This window comes from Uranotaenia lowii, unplaced genomic scaffold (assembly GCF_029784155.1).
Source record: "Uranotaenia lowii strain MFRU-FL unplaced genomic scaffold, ASM2978415v1 HiC_scaffold_56, whole genome shotgun sequence".
Lineage (NCBI taxonomy): Eukaryota > Metazoa > Arthropoda > Insecta > Diptera > Culicidae > Uranotaenia > Uranotaenia lowii.
Window position 1 is genome coordinate 1 of NW_026598489.1, and position 18,958 is coordinate 18,958.

The following is an 18,958-nucleotide window of genomic DNA, read 5'->3' on the forward strand; positions in this document are numbered from 1 at the left end:
ATTTTAATATACATAGATTTTTATAAAACTTCAGCTTTATCGTACGGAAATTATTACTTTCTAGCAGTTTCAATGAAATCATACGGAAATATTTCTCAAAAAACAGAAATTTTATTCAAAACATAAATAGGCGCATTTAGCCCGCACGGTTTGAGGTTCGGCATTTTAGACAACACTTATAATAAAATCGTTTTCTTGGAAACAGAAGAAAATTTGAACATAAAAATTACTTCATTGTATAGAAAACAGATGCCTGCACAAATGTATATAGTTTTTGTACACATATTCGTGATATTTGATTAAATCAGTGTTCTGCTTAATAGGCGCATATAGCCCGCTTCTCCCCTACATTGAAATTGGTTTTGCATTGCATTCGAAGAAAATATTCAAGAAAAACATCAAATCGAAAATCTTTATCTTATTTTTAAAATCTGCAAAAATTTACACCTTGGGTTTGATAAAAAAGAAAACTTATTAGACTACAGGCGTTTTGAAAATCGAAAATATAGTTGTAATTTCTTACATCCTATTGAAGAATCAAGTCACCCGAGGGTTCAAGTGTCCGCACTCTCCCCTACAGTTTGCCTTTACTGGTTATTTTTCTTGATTCATTTAATTCAAGAGTATTCATGCAAATCACAGTATAGCTAAACCTGCTCAAATTTTTAGGTACTATTTTCACCACCTCAATAGACTTATATTCAACTGTAGTCCTGCCATTTTTTTATATACTCCGTATTCTGATTCTTAGTCTTAGGAGACACTCTACAGTACCTTCGAAATATGATGATTTTGACAGAAAATAATAAAGAGAGAAACTTTAAACAGAGATATAAAACACAATTTTTTGGGAAATGATCGAAAAAAAAACCAACCAAAAACCCCCAGGCAGGATTCGAAACCGCAACCTACGATTGTTTACACCGAAATTTTTAACTTTGATGACAGAAAATCAAACAAATTGGATTTTTTCTTTGTTTTGTCTCAGTATTTTCTTCCGTAATAATTTTTTTCTTTCGATCAGTGTTGATGGGCTTATGACAGTCATTATTGATGAAACTGTATCTAAAATGTTGCTAGCGATTATTGGTCATTTCTTGAGTAAAACTATCGAAAGGAAAAGGTAAAAATTAAATTCAAATTTGTAGACCCAAAAGAAAGACTAAACAAGCATCATCTAATCGCGATAAATGTGCAAACGAGTCGAAAACAATCACAATTACGCTCAAGTCACACCTCGCATCAGTAGAGAAACAAAAATATCAATGCAGCTGGGCGCTTAGAAAAACGGTCATTAGCGAGTTTATAGTTAGATGCTCGAACGAAAACATTTGCTTGCAACTACTAGGTACCTAGCTAGAGCAATTTCGAGGAAAAATATTTTCTTTCGTCAGTGGCTGGATGGGAGAGACAAGGTACAGTCAGTTACACTATGACTTGGCAAATTCGTTCTGCTGCAGAAAAAAAACGACTGTGATATGTAACCACATAGGGGGGTATTTGGAAGAAGCATGTTTCAAGCTAACGATTTAACGTTGATAAACCGTTAAAAACAGGAGTAAAAAGTTGCGGGAAAAATTTTACCAAAAAATGTAGATTCTCAAAAAGGTTTAAAGAAACTCGGATGAAGATTTTTCAAATATTTATGTTGACCCTTGTTATGTTGAACAATGACCTTTTCAACTATTCGGCCAATTATAAATACGGTCGAATATTCTACTGAGTTTTTGTTGATAAAAGAAAAAACAACAGCGATTATTTAAATTTCATCCATTCAAATGTCCCTCATGGTTTGAATCGATTATTTTCAACCAGATGATGCATTAGTTGAAGATCTTTCCAAGCAATTTGGAATGCAACAAGAAAAAGAAAGAAAATTATTAATCTGAAATTTAAAATTTTTCATTGAATCACAGCAGCTTTTACAATGTCCTATCACATAACACAATAACACAATAATTTATGTTCATTTTGGAATTTCTTAAAAATCGTTTTTCAACGTAACATCTCAACATTTTCAAAGAAAAATTTGAGTTTTTTATTTGATTTAGCAAATAATCTGAATGAACCCGGGCAAAATCCGGTAAGTTTAGACAAGCCTGGATATATAAAAAAAATCTTAAATAAACGATTATCAAAGTATAAAGCAATACTCGTCAGCATTCTCCTGTACGATGTACAGTGAAAGGTACACAATTACACCTAGGATGTTTTGCTTAAACCATAAGTTTTTTTTATCAGGGCCGGTTTAAGTCATCGAGGGGCCAGGGGCAATTTTTCTGTGCAACGTGCAATCATCGCGAAACAGTTAATCTCAATCAACTAATCGAAAATTTAAACTCTAGTTAGAGCACTTAAATGCAATATTCAATTCGCAATCTATTTAATAACAATCACCAACTAAATTCTCTGTTTTGGAAAAAATCTAAGATAAACTTATAATTATTTTTTCATTTTGTTGGAATTTTGTAATTTTATCGTCGTCTTGTGTATCATTGTAAATGCTTCATCGACAGCAGAATAGTCGTCATGACAATTGAGAAGAAAAATTACTATTTCAAACTTAAAATCCAGAATTTTAAAAAATAAACCAATGAATTCAACTTATATTCCATGAAGATACAAGTATAAAAGTTCAAGGGTGAAATTCTTAACCATAAATCAGATTTCATCCAGAACCACAATTGAGTGTCTCAAATTCAAATCATAATTTCAAATAAAATCTAGTCACGAAAGTGCCAAAAAATTTAAATGTAGGGGAAAGTCAGGTAAGACGGACACTTTCACTTATCCGAAACGTAGGGGAGATAAGGGCATAATGGCCACCTTACGGAAAACGCTTATTTAACCATAGAGAACAGCTATAATATGTGAATTACATAATTGTTTCGTGTTTAGATACTCAAATAGTCTATTGCCTAATTGGATGAAACTTGAAAAAGTAGATAAAAACGTTCAAAAATGCATTTTAAATTTTTTTGCCGAAAGCTGAAAACCAGTCACTGTAGGGGTATAATGAGAACACCCCACTGGGACAGTATAAGCACCATTTTTCGGGGCAAGATGAGCGTTCTCTGCCGGCGAATCTAGCAGCGAATTCAATTCGGAGGAGTCAACTGAATAATATAGCTACAGCTTAACTTGTTTCATCTGACGATTTGGCCTATTGGTAAGGTGTCTGAGAGGTAATCAGTAGACTCGAGTTCGATTCCTGGTCAAGGTGATTTTTTTTTCATTCATCATTCATGATCAATTCATTTTGTACTAAATGGTGAGGCGTAGATTCATCAAACAAAGCATTAACAAAATAATCTAGGTCTGTTTGTAGAGTTCAAAGAATTAACCCATGCTCATACATTATGTTTCTGGTATTTTGTTTGACGGATTATGCTGATGTAACAATAAAAAAAAACAATCATAAAATGTATGTGAAAAAAATCCCCCCGAACAGGAATCGAACTCGTGTCTACTGATTACCTCTCCGACACCTTAACCAATAGGCCAAATCGTCAGATGAAACAAGTCAAGCTGTAGCTCTATTATTCAGTTGACTTCATCGAGTTTAATTCGCTGCTAGATTATACGGCAGAAATTGCTCATCTTGCCCTGATTAAAAGTGCTCTGTTCGCCCCAGGTAAACAAATTTAAGTAAAAACGCGTTTTAAAATTGATTAGAGTGAAAAATCAAACATTTTATGATGGTGAAAATTGAGAAACAATGTGTAATGTTGCAGTGCGTTCATTTCAGATCAAGATGATTTAAAGGTCATAAAAGCTTATTTGGTGGTGCTCAAAAATTATAATATTTTCGTCACTTGAGAACCTAGCTGGTTATTATTTAATATTTCTGTAAAGATACAAAGGATATTTCTTTTTTGGTGAAAAATTAATACTATAGGAAGTAAGAAATAAATCCTACTCCTACTACGTACTTTCGTAGAAAAAAGGAGTGCTTATTATGCCCTGGGTGCTCGTTATGCCCTTATCTCCCCTATCAACGCTTCCGAGACCCTTTGATTATTTATATATAGCAAGGTTTGATAAAAGTAAACAAAACAAACAAAAACTTCGAGGATTTATTATTTGATGTAATTTTCTCTCCTCAGAAAATAGTTCATTAATAGTTCATCTGGAGGAAAATCAGCGAATTTCAGTCGAAGGGCTTGAGCAACAAACGTTTTGAAAAAAAAAAAACAGTTGCTAAGCCGGGTAAGACGGACACCTAAAGGTCGGGTAAAACGGTCACATAGGTTTCTCTATGTATTTCAAATTTTTCATCGGTTTGATCCTCTATATGCCTTCAAAAGACCTTGGCAAGAGTAGTTGACGGTTGAAAAGCACTTAGCATTTTAAAACAGGCCAGAAAACTGTAAAAACTGGATCCCGGCGAGGCAGCGCCTATAAAATACGGAATTCCGAAAACCACACTGTTTTGATTCTGGACTCGGACCAGTTGGGTTCATTTTGGTTAAAAAACGTTCTCAAATATTTAATTCACAAGAATATGTACTTTTACAGCAATTTTTTGGAAAAATGTAGCTTTTCTAGGCATTGTCCGTTTTACCCGACCCTTTTTTAAAAGTGCAATTTGCAAGCATGTTTCTGATTTCTATAAAAACAATCCTGATGAAGGAAATTTACTAATTCCAATGATTAATGCGATAGGAAAAAACTTAAACTGCTCATCTGCACGAAAATTCGCAAGTTAACTACGAAAATGTTTTTTATTATGAACATAAATTGAGATTAAACAGGCAATTGGAAAATGGTATTCAGGATATCTACTTTAGCGAGGATAATTATTAAATAAAAGTACCTCAGAATCAAGAGTATAAGACTTTGGTACGATCAGTTGGAAAAGTTTGAATTCAAATTTTAAATCTTATACATGATTTGGAATAGAAATTCAATAGAGAAACTCAGTACTCGATTGCACAAATTTAAGCAACTCCTACTATAGTTTTTTTCCATTCATGTTTTTCTCAAAATTGGTTATTTATCGGAAAGAGGTGCATACATTAATTATGCATTATTTATACTTATACTTCTCGCGTGAGCTTTCATTATGTCGTATGAAACAAGATGTAAGTTTTATTTAAAAAAAAAACAAAAACTGACATAAACTAAAGCCGCAATTTTTACCAATTTAGAATATTTGTAGTCTGGACAACATATTCTATATTTAAGATACAAATTTTAAAGTTGTATCTTAAATATATAATATGTTGGCCAGACTACAATCATGTGGGGTCCTTGGAGCCAAAGGGGTATAAGTGCATAAAAGATTATTTCGAGAAAACACGCGTTTAAATTGTTGTGTTTGGCAATTTTCCATATATTTTTCGAGGAATATAAAATGAATAAAAGGTTACCAATTTTTACTTATTTTTCCATCTTACCTTTAAACCAACTGTACTTCCCTTACATCTTCGTACTTGCCTCCCAACAGTGACTTGATAATAATGAATTTTATGTACTAAAAAGTAACGGGAGGTAAATGATTTGAACATATCCCTTATATTTTCTTTTGTATACCTATAATAATTTAACAAAAGATTTGTTAAAAACAATCAACAAAAATTGCAGAAATAATATATCCATTAATATTTCTTCAATGGATCATGGAACCAAAATATTTAGAATCTAGCACAATTTTTTAGTATCGCGTTGACAAACGAAATTAATCGCAAAACAGAATTAAACTTTTTCAGTGATAAAAATTATTAATATAAAATTTATCAGATCTTTTCATATAATCCACAGTAGCTGAAATCTTCTGCCGTACGAAAAAAAAAGTCTATTCAAAATTTATTTGCATATATTCCAGAGTTTTCTGCGAAAACTCCTGAACATATACGGCTTGGAAATTAGTCTCGTGCACAAGTTTTCTTAAAATACACCGATTAAAATTTTCCCGTGAAGTATTTCACTCTGCTCCCGATAAATATTTCGAAAACTTCATTTCAATCTTGAAGTCAGTAGCAATAATAATAGTTAAAATGCGAACTGAATCAATAAAGTTAAGAAAAAATAACAAAGAAAAACACTTATAGTGTTTTCGTTTATTAGCAGTGGCAACCTAGTTGTCCACGAGTTTTGCCCTAACTGCTGTTTTTGTGTTCGTTTATTAATTCAGAAGTCCAATAGAATTGCCCGAGGTTTGAACCTCAAGCAGGCGGTTGCAACCCGTAGAAGTTGTCAGTGTTGGGGGTAAGGATAAGGTTGACTATAGCCAACCCCCTGGCAACTTGACGTTTCCCATACAAATCGCGTGTGCCAGTTTTTTTTGGTTCTCTGGTTCTGTCAAATCGAAAATCAAGCGACTAAACATGTCGGAAGGACACATATTGAAATATATTCTCTTTCAACTGATTTAACAAATGAAAAAATGATTCGAATTTAAACATTTCAGCTCAGTTTTATGTAAAAACGTACTGTTTTCAAAAGTTTAATCGATGCAAACGACTCACAGACGTAAATCTATGTGTCATTTATTAGGTCTAAAATTTCTGGACTGATCAAAATAATCCACTGATACACGGCAGTTTTTGGAACAAGTAACCGTTCCACAAAAACTATTGTAGACAATCGTACACAATAAATGTAAAACAAAACATTACTACAACAATCATCAAGTGATTTTATTAAATTGCAATACATATGAAAATTTTAGAATGGCAAAACTTTCACATCATAGCAGAACATTTCCTGTTTTATAGAAAAACTGTTTCCATACAGTAAATAAATAGGTAGATTATTGAATGTGTATAATAATTTCGGTTGAATCTTTTATTCATTCATTCGAAAGTTATGAATTTGCCTGATTCGCACCACATTTGATGATGTGCCCTTTCCATACGCATGGCTCGAAAAGTATGTAAACAAGCGGTACACATGCGACATCTGCGATTTTGAATCAGGCACACGAAACTCGCCAGAACTGTCAAGTTGCCAGGGGGTTGACTATAGCAACCATATATTTGCATCGTCCCGGGTGACGATTCTGTTTGTTTATTCAGAGAAAGATTTGCCCCGCGCCCGTGGAGAAAAACGAAAACGGCATTAAGCTTTATTTAATCCGGATCTTCCAGAAGTTACACTCTACTAGTATGACCCAAAACCAGTCCGGTGGGCCCAAGCACCAGCGCTAACTCCATCACTTGAAATACATTGCACGGTTTTTATCACTTCACTTGAGGTCAGTGCATAAAGGGCACCAAATTCCAACGTAAACTCAGAGTTTAATCACATTTTTCAAATTAATTTTTAAATATTTTCTCCGAAAGAAAATTTTCGACATTTTACTTTTCAAGGCAACGCCTACTCCCCCGAATATTCGGTACATTTCTACAAAAAATCATTCAAATGCCGAGGTTACCAACGAAAGAAATTTTCAAAAATTATTAAACGTTTCATCTCGAATAACAACAAAATTGATATATCGGTTGCTTCAAGCAAAGCATTTCCTCCATGAGTGGTTTTCAAACTTTTTTCACTTATTTTGAACATAGAAAATTTGATAGCTCTGACCCCTTCCATAGCCCCCTTTTGTGTTCTCAACGCCCCCCGAAGGGTGGTAGGGACCATTTGAAGAACCACTCGTATAGGTAACAGGTTTGATTTCCTCTTCCAATTGAGCTGGCTCAAAGCAGAAGTGATAAATTGTGTAAGATCAGTTTTGAGCCAAGCCACGTGCCGCCCGTTAAAGTTCATTCCCAATTCATTTTTTTGCGCCTACCTACCACAAATAGATGCGAAATCCATCAGCATCCGTCAAAAGAAGCACTGATCTTGCCCAATCCAATCTTTGACGGTCCTGCTTGATTCTAACCGGTGGGAGAGACAACAGGTTCAATGCGCGCGCGGTTCGGTTGGTATTTTAACCATCCAGAATTGGAACAGACGCCGCGGGTTGTGGAAAGCTGATCCAAACCAATCCAGAAACCTTGAATTTGAAGATAATGTATTCACGAGCTGTGCGCGTGTGCGCGCAACTTCATCCCGATTTTTTTTGTACTTCTTTGATCTGTTTCTAAATATAGGCCATAAAACAGGGCATTATCCAACAGCAGGATTAGATGCAACATTTGTATACCACAACACTTAAATTTTAAAAATCGTGCAATAGATGTACACATTTTTGACATTTTTCGATGCCGATAAAACTTTACCCAGTATGACGGATTGGTTTAATGATATCACCTACAAATTTAATATTTCTTTTATTAACTTATACCAACCCTGTGTGTGTAAAAATACATTTTGTACAATCATAAAAAAATTCAAATAAATATTTTTATAATTCAGTTACCAGTCTAAGCTAAAATGCATCAAAATGCAAATCAAAGATTCACCTTTCAAATCTCGTTTCCATATGCTGGAACATGATTGTTTTGCATCACGCGTTTGTTAATTTCAAAATTTCATCCATCCAAACATTAATTTTTATGATTTCAGCTAGTAGAATTTTTTGTTCCTAGTATTTTTTACCCCTGAATGTATGCAGCACCCTTATGCTTTTTTTCTTTAAAACTTTTTTGGTAGAAAAAATGTTATATTCAAAATAACTGGTGAAACCGATCATTTTTCTGACAACGTCAATTTGATGGACATTAAGTTTTTAAAAGCCATTTAAGTTGAATAGTATTGCATGATGCCCCAGTTGACGGTACTGATTGAAAGGCTATTCGATTTTCAACGGTCCAAACTCTATCCAATCATCCAATCTCAATGCTTTGCTTGGTTTTCAAACTAATGATTTTGAAAATAACCTGTAGCTGTAGATGTTTAAATTCTTTTCTAAGATCGGACATACTAAAATTTGGTCTTAGGGGCCGTCCATTAATGATGTCACGCGTTAGGGGGGGAGAGGGAGTTTCAATTTTTGTGACAATTTGTGACATGGAGGGGAGAGGGGGGTCAGCTTGAGCGTGACATCACTTATCATTACAAAAAAAAGAAAACATTAACAAATAACTTTACCCTAAATTCAACAAAATTATACTTGCACCAATCATTTAATGAATAATAATACTCTAGTGATTACGTATGTACTTTTGGTAAATTTTATGAGCATAAGAAAGTTCACAACAGCATTTCCACTGCAACACTCAAAAAAGTCCGTCCCACTAAAATTGTTGGCTAGATTTGGATGGTTTCACATCGTCGCTGATGCTGCAGCTACTGCCTCGATTTTCCCGGTCATCTGGGGGAGGAAGACGGAAATTCGCTGTATCGTTTTCTGTATCGTTTTTTTACTGTTCGGCAAAAAGCCAGCAATTGTTGAAAAGATTTGTAATCTTAAACTTTAAACTATATAACAATTTTGTTCGGGCAATGGGAACTACCCAAAATCTAAATCTGTTATTTAAGCTATTTTTAGATCAACCAATAATCAAACAATTTTCATTTATCAGCTTCACAAACTTCAACGAAATTTTAGCGACTCAATACGCCTGCTCATGCAAGAATTTGCCAGAGCAAAACAAAACCTAATTAAATCACTGTTTCATGCAAAACAAGTGCTTTTCAGCATCAAAAAAGTTTTATTGAAATTCACAAAATAAGCAAGTAAGATTTTGAACCTTCGCACTGGTCGGTAGATTGATGAGAGAAATTTGACGTTTGAAAGATTTTTTTCTTTTTTTATTCAGTCTTCCTCCCCCAGATTGATATGGAAAGTCATCAACATAATCCTTGGACTCATGATTGAAATGTGTTTTAAGCAATGATTGAAGGCTTGTTAAAAGTTGGTAACCTTTTTTCAATTCTTTGAATAAAACTGATGAATTTGGAAAAAGATACATTTTTAATCACATTTCTAAAGGGTTGAAAATTTTACTCCAAAGGGGGGGGGGGGTAGGAAAACGTGACGTAATACAAAAAGGGGGGTTACGGAAGTTGGGACAATATGTGACAGAGGGGGGAGGGGGGGTAATTTTTTCTCCAAATTTTGCGTGACATCATTTATGGACGGCCCCTTATCATTTAGAAGTTTTTTTAAGGTTCATACATTTTCGATAATATAGGACGTGAGTGTTCTCTGAACTACAAATTCGTGGGATACGGTTTACCGAGTCCTATGAAGCATTTCATTTTATTCAACCAAGTTGCTAATTTTGGCGAACTGAACGGGTGAATCACACTTGCATGAAGCCCAACAAAGTACGGCCAATTTGATGGTGGTTTTTTGCGGCTATAGATCAGGCTTTTTTTCACCAACATTTTTCACCTCAAGAAACCCATTAAAGGCCATCACAACCTCGGCCATATACATTGGGTAGGTATACTACAGTACACTGGGAGGGTACGCATCAAACTAGCCGGCTTACCTCATACGAATCGGTACGTACCTCCACACCGAAAACAAACTTTTGCAAAATCAACCTTGTACCGAGCAACAGACAGAGCGCGGCCAATCCATAACTCCAAAAGGTAAACCTTCTGGTAGCATTGAGTAGTGCTGAGGTGCTTGTTTTCTGTTACCTTTGCTAAATAGGTAAATTTCTCTCTCAGACTTCTCGTTAACAAAATAAGAAACGTTTAACAGAAAATGTAACATCGATACTAGAAGATGTCTTTGCGTATATTTTTGATAAGAAAAGCCTGGAAAAAACTTCCGAGCGACAAAGTTTATTCCGAGTTCAGGAAATTGTATAAACGCAAACGGCGCATCTTGAAACTGCACAAACCAAAATATTTTCAAACATACGTTTGCCGACTCAAATCCATTGACTATTACCGTGAGATGCTTTGGTTAGGAAATTCATCGAAGCATTTGAATGGCCTCAAACTTACTGACAGATTTTCAAAACAAGCATAAAACTCCTTTACAGAAGCTATACGCTCGTAGTGGATGCTGAACTGATTACTTGTAGTGTAAAAAGGCATTTCTGCAGGAGGCTCTGGATCGCAAATTTCAAATCAATAGTAGAACCTAAGGGACTTTACCAAAAATCGATTCTAGATAACGTATTTGAATGTTTTTTTTTATATCAATGTTCGTATTCTATTTATTACTAATTGAGTTGGTAGGAACATTACATAGGTATCTAATGAAATTTAAAAAAATACTGTGATAAACTTTATCTGTCTTAATCTTCCGGTGTTTGAAAATAATAATAGCCGTTTTTGAGGGCGTTCACTAATTACGTAAGCATATAGGGGGGAGTTTGCTTACGATCTTTAACTAAGGAGGTAGGGTGGTTTCCAAAAATCCTACGTAAGGCCGATGACATAGTGAGTGCGATGCGATGCGATGCGGCGAATGCGATTCAATGCGGTGAACCACATTTGATGAAAATGTATGTGAATCGCTTAAACCTGACATACTCAACGCGGCGAAGAAGATGTCAATTTGTACCGCCACTCGAGTTCGCATTGGCTGCGTCCGTAAATTCGCATCGCATCGCTCTCACTATGTCATCTGCCATAGTGGGAGTTTGAAAAATTTTACTTTGTCTCCCCAGGGGGGGAGGGGGGGGGGTGGGAGGGTCATTTAAAAATTTCCAAAATCGTGCTTACGTTATAAGTGAACAGCTTTTCTAACTGTTTTCAAGTGAGGCACTCAAAGCTCAAATTTTTTGCCTAAGTTTTATGTTAACCAATTTTTAATGCCAATTAGGGCGAATTTCGAATTTAATGTTATTTAATGTTAGAATTTTATTAATGTATACATTAAAACAAATATGGACAAAATTTACCGATTTTTCATGGGCTTAATTTTACACGCACTGACTAAATTTCTCATGCTTCAAATGACACGACTTTTAAAAAAGTTATATGCTGCAGGCTAAAATTTATCCTAGGCCTAATACAAGATCTCATGCTAAATTTGAGCCAGATCGGATCACGGGAAAAGGTGGCTCAACGAGCCTGAAGTTTGTATGGAATTTTGAAACATTTTGTTCGGGATGAACATGAAAACCAGCTTTTCATCAATCTTTAGTTCCCTTCGGTCGATTTCTTTTGAATACGGTATTTCTCAAAGCCTGAAGAAATTTGGGGCAGTCTAATGATTACCCGTTAGTGTTCAGAAGAAATATGACATTTCTATCAGTCAAACACTTTCTGTTACGGCGATAAATCGATTTTGGACTTTTTTCATACAAAAACTGTTGCAAATTTGTAATTTAAAACCAAGGGCTATGGAAAATCTGTAAAAAGGTAATTAATTTATAAAACAAAAAAGTAAAAGTGTTCCCTTTCTGACATTCTTCAATGTGTCCCACAGGTCAAATTAGGCATTATGAAGGTCAAATAGATAATTCGGATAAATCGCTATTCCCTCTGATAAAATACAGATAAACAATAATGTGCTATGTATGCCGCGACCAAGACTCGATCTCATGACCTCTAGCTTAGCAGACTTAAACGCTATCTTTGAATTCTGATGTTAAACAGAACTCAAAACATATAAGGATATATTGACAGTTTTACACGAACACCACCTTAGCAGGAGGCCTCAGCCCTAACCTCAAACCATGGGAGAACAGAATCAATTTTTGAGAAGGGCGCACGATAAACGCGATTTTGCGGTACTGATATCAACAAATTCGCCCTACCGAAAAGCGACACACAGTTGCTCGTGTTTTGATTTTTTTGGGTGTTCAGAGCTGCCAAGAGCATTGATATTTGGAAAATGATTATATTTTTTTGATTGCATTTTTATTGAAAAACGTTTTTATGAGTACTGAAAATTTGCTACTTTCCCGTAGATTTCTAGTAGAATATGAAATTAAACGCAACATTAATCTGACCTGAATAACAACTGTCTGTATCACACACTTAAACGATGTAGCGAATTATGAGAAAATATTATAAACAATCAGAGCATGCAGGCTGTTATTTCCATAGTCAACATAGACGTGGCTTTCATTAATTTACTTTTTTTTGTAACAGTGAATGATTTTGCATTCGTTTAGAAGTTAGAAACAACTCTTTTTAATTTACCGAGAAGTACATGAAAAAGATTTCAGGTGTTTTAAATTCACCATGAAAAATTCATTAGCGAAAGATGGCTTATCTTCATCTATTTAGAGACGCCCCGTAATAAATTCAAATGTTTAGCTGTTGATTGTTAAAAAATTTAATCAATTCAGAAATATTATAATTAGTTTAAAACAAGCAAATACTGATTTTAGTAACGCACCTAGCATCACTGGTGAGGCCGTCAGCTCATCAAAGTGTTGTGTAAAAGTTTCATGAAAAAATATCAAATGTGGCAGAAATGGCATTCTGTCAAATTAAGAAGGTTTGAACGCAACATACAGATGCAGATGTAAAGGGCGAACACGAAACTATGGCGACACATTCAACAGGGCATAACTTTTTTACCATTGGGTAAAAATCAACCAAATTTTGCACACTTTCTCATTGATGTGTAATGTTTACATGATGTCAAACTCGATGTCGTATTTTTCGATTCAACGAAAATGGAGGTGAACCAACGCAAGTCGAGAAAACAAATTCTTTCCAAATGTCTGGAATTTTCTGACCTGGGGAAGTTGGGAAAAATATTGAACTCAAGCCGTGATTTGGCTAAAAAGATCGGCATGTAAAGAGCTACGTCCAGAATACAAAGAAGAGAGCTGGACTACATACATACAAGATAGAGAACTTCCCAAATCGCATCGAGTGGCAACAATCGACGGCTAAAACTCGGGCACGGAAGCTCTACGAGAAGATGCTGACAAAATATGGCTGCTTTGTGATGGATGACGAAACGTATATAAAAGCCGATTCTAAGCAAATTCCGGGGTTGGAGTTTTTCACCGACAAGAGCAAGTTCGATGTGGACGACAAATTTAAGAAGAAGAAAATGTTGAAGTTCGCCTCCAAATATCTCGTTTGGCAGGCCATCTGCTCTTGCGGACTGAGGAGTGAGCCTTTCATGACAAAGGCACAGTAAATGGCTAGGTCTACAAATCTGAGTGCCTCGAGAAGCGCCTTTTTCCGTTCTTGCAGCAGCACGACGAAGCTCCGCTATTTTGGCCAGATTTGGCATCATGCCATTACTCTAAAATTGTCCTGGAGTAGTATGAGGCCAATTCTGTCCATTTTGTTACAAAGGACATGAACCTGTCAAACCGTCCGGAACTGTGCTAGGAGGAGCAGTACTGGGCAATAATATAGCGGAAACTTTGGAAGAGCAAGAAGACATTCAAAGACAAGAAGAACATGTTAAGAAAATGGAAAAAAAACTTCAAAACTGGTACCAGATGACACTGTAAAGACTTTGATGGAGGACATCGAGCGAAAATGCGTTCAATTTTGCACTCAAGGCTCCATCGACTAATTTTTCTTTTGATTTTTGAAGTATAATGTATGTATAAAACTACCCTGAAATTTTGGTTTGATTCTAAACATTATAAGAAAATTGGCATCACATTTTCGGTGTCGCAATGATTTCGTGTTCGCCCTTTATTTCTCGGGTGAGCTTTCATTACGTCTTATCTTAAGAATTCACAGAAAATTGCTGCAAAAGTTATCAAAACAACGTTAAAATTTGTATTTCATATATGGGATATGTTGTCCGGTCAAAAATATTCTAAATGGAAAAAATGTCGACCAATTTATTCATTATTTATTTCTTTATTATTAGATTTTGGCAGTTTTTGTATTATTTTTTTGTAATAAAACTGTATGTTTACATTTTGTTTCATACGACGTAATGAAAGCTCCCGCGAGATTTAATTTACATTGCACATTACAATGTCACTTTACGACCTGTAAGCCGTGAAACTAAGTCTGTGAAGCTCACATTATCTATCCTGTTATAGAAACTGTTAATATGAGAATAACGTTATTCAAAGAGATATAAACAGCTGAATTTTGTATTACTATTAAGTCGAGAAGAGTCGAAATTATTTAATAATACTCGAGAAAACTTTTAAAAAAACTCCAGAATTTTTTTTATAATAATATGAAAAGTTTCATAAAGGTTTGGATTTATTTAAAATTCTGTTTTGACAAACTTAAATTTCCTTCCTATTTTCATATTTTATAAATCGCTCTGGAGGGATGAATGACTTGAAGAAGTTAAAATCCAACCAAATAAAAAAAAAATAAATAAATCGCTCGTAGAAAACAGGCATTTGCAAACTTACTCTCAAGAATTTCAAATCTTCGATGGGCCATACGAAACATTTCGAATTTTTAACTTTCGGTCAATAATCATAAATTTAGGTAAACAAAGTAGTACCATCACAATTTTTTTTTTTCAAAACTGCAACTCAGAATCTTTCCTATACCAATAGTGACGATGTATTTTTTTTCTCTAATTGATTCGTGAATAACCAAATAATACTTCTATAGTCTTTGGGAGTAGGCCAAATCCTTCCTACTTGTTTGATCAGAGGTTCCCAAACTAGAACAACTTCATGCTTTCGCCACAGTAACGCATTTTTCGGTCGTCTATATCATTTTGAACAGCACGATTGATTTTTATTTTAATCTTATCAATCCAATTCTGTTTCCACTATCATTCAAGCAACTGTTAGTCAACACTTTTTGCCTTCTCAACAAACCAATATTTGAAAATCGCCGCACCACAAACATTCACTTCGATCTTTCGATGATCAGTTTCTTGGCATTGACATTGACCCGTAAGATCAACGGAAGTGTTCCTTCTGAACCAAAAATAGTCTGTCTCACCACCGACGACGACGACCCGGTTAGTTTCATTGAAGACAGGTTTTTTTTTCTCTTTCATAATATCAACCTATTTGAACCGATTCCAAACCTTTGATTGATTGCATTATGCTGGTAATCAAAACTGTTAGTGCACATTATCGAATCAGCTGATAAACTAACGTAGTTGTAGGCAGAGTCTCAATGTGTAATGCATAATGCTGCTTTCGTTCGATTTGTTGTTTTTTCCTGTCGTCTCTGCTGTAGATTCATCTCCTAAATCATGTTTCTAAGATGTTAACTGTTTTTATAACTTTTTAGTATCGCCTCGAGGTGCACCTTATTGTTTTACATAACCAATTCGAAGCCCCAAATTAGCAGGAGTTGTTTCGGTCGACTGATTACGAAATGGGTCCATATTTGTTTAGAGAAACTTGAATTTTCTATTCCCACGCTTGACTCGAAGCGATCTGTAATGGACCATTTCCTTTCTTATCGGCTTTTGTGAGACAGTGAATTTTTATGGAATCATCGCTTCAAGATAACGCATGCGTGAAATTTGTTTTTTTTTTAACGTAGCACGTATTCTTTAAAAATCATACTTAGATATACGAAAAAACATCTCACCCAAAACTAGCAACTTATAACACCGGATTTCGATTAAAATGTTCGATAAATCACACAACCGACACTTGAAAATCACCAAATCTAAACCGTTCGCAGGTGACAATCCGTTTCGTCCGCCCGTTCGCTCCGACGTACTTAGCGAAACTGAATTCGAAATGCTCATTTTCGCTGAATCGAAAGATAGGAAGGTGGGTAAGCTAAGCGCTTATACTAAACACAAGATAGGCATAGGTCCTCGCTTCGCTAGTTAGTTCAGAGTCAAATGTCTCAATTCTGCGCGATTAGTCAACGCTCGGCGCTCAGTAGAGTTCTTAAGAGACATCTTGCGCGCGCGAGAGAATTTAAGCCGTTTGAACTGAACACACGTGGTTCAAACAAAACCAACCAAAAGTTCTCTGCGCGCGCCGTGAAGTGACTTGCGCTTATGCGGTTTCCAACATTAATAACGTAAATATTACCTTATTTAATTTAACCGTTAAACCGTTCAATGTGTGATCCCAACTTGTCATATTCTGTAAAATGATATGTATCAACAGATGTACAAAACTAATAGAGAAAAGTAAGGATAAAAAGTTGAAACATCAACATACCTCAGTTGGTTCGACTTCTGGCAGAAACGACAAAAATAACGGAAACAAAATCATGAAAATAACATGAAAGACAAGAAAAACAAATATGACAAGAATGACCCAACAAAAAAATGGAAAATTTTCCAAATTACAAAAATTTTCAAAATAGCTAATATTACAAATATTGCAAAAATAGAAAAAATACCAAAATAACTAAATTACCAAGAACGCATGAACAACAAAAAATATTACAGAAATGGTTAAAAAAAAAAGTTAAAATTACAATAATTGAAAAAAGTACAAAAATTGAAAAAAATATATAAAAAATGAAGAAAACAAAAAAGACAAAGAATGACACGAAGCCGGAAGAAAATTTATATATGTTTTTAATTTTTCAAAATTACAAAACTTATAAAAACTTAACAAAAATTAAAAAAATTATTATATTTATAAAAAAAATTAAATAACAAAAATTGTGAAAAAAAACAAATATTTACATAATGACAAAGTGACAAAAAAAGAAATTACAAATAAAATTGCAAAAATAACAAAAAATGACAAAAGCGACTACATCAATACAAAAAAGGTATTTGACCTAGGAACAATGATTATAAAACTTTCGAAAAATTAAAAGAATTAAAAAAAATTGTTAAACATTACTAAAAATGTGAAAATTACACTAATTGTAAAAAGTACAAAAATAGACAAAATGAAAAAAAAAAATAAATATAAATACAAAAATGACTCCGAACTGGAAGAAAACTTTAACAACTTAACAAAAATTATAAAAATACTTAAATGATTAAAATTACAAAAATTGTTTAGAATCACATGTCGTATTGTTCATTTTGGTTAATTTTGTGATGTTTATAAATTTTATTTGTTATTATTGTTATTGTTGTCAATTTAATCATTTTTGTAATTTTTATCTTTTTGTTTTTTTGACATTTTTGTCATTTTAGACATTTTTGTCACCTTTGAACTTTTTTTTTTTTTTAATTTTTCCCATTTTTATCATTTCTGTCAGTCATTCATACATTTTTATGTTTTTTGTCATATATTTTCATTTTTGTCATTATAAACATTTTCGGCATTTCAGTCATTTTTTTTTTCGTCATTTTAGTCATTTTTATCAATGTTGGCATTTTTGCTTTTTTTCATCTTAACATTTTTGTTATTTATTAATAATTGTATGTTTTGTCATTTTTACATTTTTATATTGTTTGTTATTTTTAATTTTTTTTTTCATTTTTACTTTACTGTATTTTTTTCGGAAATTTTTGTCAACTTTCTAATTTTTTTTTAATTTTTGTAAGTTTTTTTTTTATTTTTGTGATTTTTGTCAATTTAGTGATTTTGGTTGTTTTTATCATTTGGGTAATTCTTGTCAATATTGTTATATTGTAGTTTTTTTTTTGTCAATTTTATAAATTTTGTAGTTTGTGTCATTTACTGCAATTTCGAATATTTGGTCTAAGTATTTGATTCTGATTTTTCTATGAATTTTCCATTTCGGCATTTTTTGCTGTAATATGTGTTGTGACTGTGAGGCCGATGACATAGTGAGTACGATGGGACCCGAAACGGCGAATGCGATCCAATGCGGCGAACCACATTTGATGAAAATGTATGTGAATCGCTTAAACCTGACATACTCAACGCGGCGAAGCAGATGTCAATTTGTTCCACCGCTCGAGTTCGCATTGACCGCGTTCGCTAATTCGCATCGCATTGCTCTCACTATTACCGTATTTTTTTTCACCTGGAGGCAAACTAGAGGCAACCTAGGTTCGCTCTAACTGCTGTCATCGTGCTCATTTATTGCTCGAGAGGCAACCTAGGTTCGCTCGAAAAAGGGACGGAGTCGCCCTGAGAAAAAAGTCAGTTTTGCGATAAGTTCACCAATACTCTCAACGTTGTTGTCAAAACATTAAACAGCTGTTTTTGGCTGAAAACAAAACAGTTGAAATAATGAACGGGCAAATGATTATTGCCGCGATTTTGAACCTCTCAGCCAAGCAAAATCGTACTATCTGCAGTCCAGTGCAATCCGGACACGAAAAACGGCAATCTGGATGTGAAGAACCGAATGAAGAAATCCAGAAGGGAGAACACAATGACAGCTGCATGTA